Source organism: Thermobia domestica, unplaced genomic scaffold (assembly GCF_964235325.1).
Source record: "Thermobia domestica unplaced genomic scaffold, izTheDome1.hap1.1 HAP1_SCAFFOLD_1777, whole genome shotgun sequence".
NCBI classification, from domain to species: domain Eukaryota; kingdom Metazoa; phylum Arthropoda; class Insecta; order Zygentoma; family Lepismatidae; genus Thermobia; species Thermobia domestica.
This window is the reverse complement of record NW_027657487.1, coordinates 13,964-18,719: the sequence shown is the minus strand read 5'-3', so window position 1 is coordinate 18,719 and position 4,756 is coordinate 13,964. Positions and strand designations below refer to the sequence as shown.

The following is a 4,756-nucleotide window of genomic DNA, read 5'->3' as shown; positions in this document are numbered from 1 at the left end:
CTTTTCTGCTCATACTGCTGATTATGCGCGATTATGCCAACATCCAACTCCGCGGATAATCGTGCGATTACTGTATATACAACTAATACAGATACGTAATTACATTATCAGTTACAGTATCGGTTTTTATTTACTAATTTGCCTCACTTTATTTGCATCCCTGCAGTAAATAATTCTTATCGATAATAGTTAAAATGTATATTACATTTTAGTGCTTCACGACTGAATGATCATCTGCCTTACGTTATCTCGCAGCTGAAGAGGATGCTACACTGAAAACTACCTTGCGTTATAAAGGGTAAGTGAAACATATCTTAAAAATATCTTTCATACATTTCATTGTGTACATTAAAGAATGTAAGTTTGCCTTTTTCCTGTAATCAATACTTAATAAAGGATTTATTTTTATTTATTTATATACAATTTCATACGTGGTTCGTGATAGTAAACTCGATAGGACATAGTGGCACTATGAACATCCGAATCACTCATCATTCGAACATTCAAATATTTATTCGAATATTAGTATATTCCAAGTAATGTTAACGACGTTAATATGCTTGCCTTTATAGTTAATAATGTCAATTCTTACTTAAAACATACTTCCTTAACAGGACATTGAAGAAAAGGTAGTTGCCAACGGCCATACCATGCTGAATATACCGGTTCTCGTCCGATCACCGAAGTCAAGCAGCATCGGGCCTGGTCAGTACTTGGATGGGTGACCGCCTGGGAACACCAGGTGCTGTTGGCATCTCTTTTTCAAATTTCATTATCCTTCAAGTACGAAAATACTAGAAACATTAATTTTATAGTACTTTCAAGAGATAATTTATCAACATTATTTCATAGCGATTAATCGATATTCTAAGCGTTATACCCACTATTTCTTACACTAACAGCCTGTTTATTTGCACGGCACATTAAAATAACCTGATTTCCGATCCGTGTGCACCTACTACTATACTTAACACGGAATGTATTACCACTTTTTAAAAGTAAATTATTATGACTAAGTGTAGATCTCCGGCGAGTAAATGCCTTTCGTATACAAGCACGACACATCTCCGCTATGTGCTTTACTTTTTTACTAACAGCATATAGAAATTGGATTTCAAGGTGTTTCTACATAACAGAATGAAGCAAATTTCGTGATTTAACTCTTTCGAATAATGTGTTGGTCCTGACAAGGACCGTTTGAAATGAAAAATCTTGAAGAAGATTTTTACTTAGAGCTTGTGTACTTGGTAACAGCCTTCGTACCCTCACTTACAGCGTGCTTGGCAAGTTCACCAGGCAAAAGAAGGCGCACAGCTGTTTGGATTTCCCGGCTGGTGATAGTTGACCGCTTATTGTAATGGGCCAAACGAGAAGCTTCAGCAGCAATACGCTCGAAGATGTCATTAACAAAGCTGTTCATGATACTCATAGCTTTGCTAGATATGCCAGTGTCAGGATGCACTTGCTTCAAAACTTTGTAGATGTAAATGGCATAGCTCTCCTTCCTCCTCCTCTTCTTCTTCTTATCTCCCTTGGAGATATTCTTTTGGGCTTTACCAGCCTTCTTTGCAGCCTTTCCGCTAGTTTTTGGTGGCATGATGACTCACTCGTTCAGCAAAATTAGATGTGTCCGCCAAGTTTGCCAAGTTATAATTGACGGGTTGATTGAGTGGTTGAGTTCCGGGACTAGTGGAAGTCCCCTGCCTCGCATTTGAAGTAGATTTTGAAGTGAGTGGATGCACAACGTAGAACTGATAATGGCCGGAGACCGACGCCGGCTCATTGAAGTCTTGATTGAAGATCCAGAGTTTTGTTAAAGTGAAGGAAAAGCTGGGGAAGGAAGAGATTGGTTGATTTAAGGAGAGGGCTGCCTGTGATTGGCTGTTGGTGAAGGGCCAATGGAAGTTAGCCAGTACAGTGGCTCTGAAAAGGGTTTTGGTCCTGTATGTTAATTGCTATTCCATCAGTCTTGAAGTTCCTCAAGAATTTCACAAAAGATAATTAGCTTTGTGAAAACATCTGGAGCTGATTTAATATCACTAAATCTTTTCTGCACTGCTTGTAGAAGTTTTGGTAACTGGAGATCTTGAAATAATTGTAATAGGTCGTGCCAACTAACAGCTGATTCTTCAGTAGGCGGGGGTGATGTAGTTTGTGAATTCTTGGATGAAGAGCTTGCTTTCTCTGCATAGGAAGATTGTGGATGCTTCTTGGGTGTAGATTCAGGTGGGGTTCCCTTCTGAAGAGGGGGGAAGTCCTGAGGTTTCGGTACTTTATTTTGAGATGATCTTCTTGATAGAACACGATGAATTGTTGGACATCTTGGGTAATTGGCGGGGTGACCACCACCACAGTTCGGACACTTTACTGCTTCATCTTGAGTTTTTCTTGTACATTGATAAGTCATATGTTCACCAGCACACTTGACACAGCGTGGAGTTGCATAACAAGAAGATTGGGTATGCCCAAGCCTTTGGCATCTGTAGCACTGAATATAAGGTCTAGCTCGGAACGGTTCGATTTTTATTCTATAAAACTCCAAATATTGAAGTTCAAAAATACTATTCGAAGTTGGTGTCTTGACTAGAGTTACTAGGTAGAGGGGAAAGGGGGTTCCACCTCGACCTTTGAGTTGATGTACTGAAAGAGTGGGGTAACCACGGTTCTCCAGGTCTTGCTTGATATTATCCACTGAGGCGTCAATGGGCAGTTGACGGATTACTACTTTGAGAACTTTTTCTTTCCTCACTAGATCTAACGCATATTGTAGCTTAAATTCCTTACAAAACTTGATTAGTGCCTGATAATCTTCTTGATTGTTGCATTGGAATTTCACTCTATCTGAATACACTGCACAGTATGGGATTTCCTTACAGACGGAACTTGCACCATGGGTGAGTCTATATCCTTTGTCGTGAGGATAGTCGTAGATGGTAAGAGACTTGATAGTACGCTGTGGGTTGGAGTTATGGTTGGTCTTTGTTTTCTCACTTGTAGTATCCTGGGTAGAAATATCCATGTTTTCAGCACCTGAATCTTGGGGGGGGGGGGCTCAGGTGTTGTTAATGGAGAGTAACTATTGGTAGTTGGAAGTGTTGTGGGTAGCACTGGTCGTTTATCGACTTCATTTAAATTACAGTACGTGTTTCAATTCGCGCCAACTGCCTTGCTTTTCATTTGATGCACTCGGGTGCACGCTTGAAGTAGTAACAAAACTGACTTGATTCATGGGAGGCCGCAATTTAATACCAAAATCAGTTGTAACTCCACAGGAAGAGAAACCACAGCACATGCAGGTGAAAAGCCATCGCTCCGGCCCTTATGAGGACCATACTAGCACACAGGAGAAAAGCCAACACACACAGGTGTTGAAACCACACACCAGCGAGACTACCGGCTCTTATGAGGACCACGGGAGCGCACAAGAAGAAACTACAACCACCAAACCAAGAGAAGAGACCAAACAACAAGAAGACATGCAAACCAACCAAGACCAAGAGGACGGCTTCCAGGAAGTAAAAAGGAAGAACAAAAAAGGAAAGAAAAAAGAAAACCAAACCCCAGAACGCAACCACACAGAAGAGAATGATAAAACGCAGAAAGAAGCCACATATACTTGTGTTATAAAAGGAGTATCCACATCAACGGATATTTCCCTAATCCAGAAGGCGCTTATGAATGAAAATATCCGCTTCACAAGCCTAATCCGGATCCAAACAGCCAAAGGACCAGCTCCGATGCTTCGTCTGTTCTCCAAACATCCAGAAGATGTAAACCGCCTCACGACATATGGACTCAAAACCCAAACAAAACACTACAAAGTAGAGAACTCGAAACTGCAACCAAGACCGATGCCCTGCTGGAACTGTTACCAGTATGGGCACCGCCGCCTGCAATGTACAGCACAGCGTGTATGCTTCCGGTGTGGGGACCCACATAAAGAAGAATGCAAAAACCCAATAAATAAGAGCTTCTGCGCAACGTGTAAGTCAAAGACTCACAGAACTGGAAGCAGCAGTTGTCCATCCAGACCAATGGCTCCCAAAAAACAACAGTTCACAGCCTTCACATATGAAGAAGAAAGTCAACCCTGCGGCCCTGTTCAGAGCCACGACACCATTCAGCATGAACCAGCTGAACCCGATTCACAGCAGCAGAGTTATCCCCAGCCAGCGCAGGACCACATCCAAACAGCAATAGAAATAGCAACAGACAAGATCATAACCTGGGTTACATCAGTCCTAACCATCTCAGCACCTGTACACAACCATCAGAAGATACTAGACGCCATACAATCAACCACCAAGAAGATCTTTGGAAAAACCATAAACGCTCTCACAACAACAAGTGGAAAACTTCACATCACAAGACCAACCTACGCAGAGAAAATAAAACAACCAGCTAACACAAAACCAGCCGTAACCAGTGACGAAAATAAACAGAGAAGAAAGGAAGCCAGGCCTCAAGCAACATGCAGTAGTAGCAGCGGAGGGGAATGCATGGTGAAGAAGTAGCTGCAGCCTGCAGACCGATGACGACCAAAAGCACAGATGATGGACCACGAGAACGGCCAAATGCATGCTTAAAAAATAACAACAAGCCCCACTAACAAAACACTTCCCAAATACAGACAACACAGATTAAAAAACACCAATTCAGATAGGTTACTTAACTTAATTTATTACAACAGACTTGTTTACATGGATTTTTGCCACCCTTCTTGTGTGGTTTTGCCATGTAAATACTATTGCATGCA

The 4,756-nt window shown here is 41.6% G+C and overlaps 1 non-coding gene across 1 annotated transcript; it reads left to right on the top strand.

Moving 5' to 3' along the window:
- Window positions 1-635: 635 nt before the first annotated feature.
- LOC145678056 (5S ribosomal RNA) lies at window positions 636-754 on the top strand. Its single transcript, XR_014130191.1, has one exon. It is a non-coding gene; the product is annotated as a 5S ribosomal RNA (ribosomal RNA).
- Window positions 755-4,756: the final 4,002 nt, after the last annotated feature.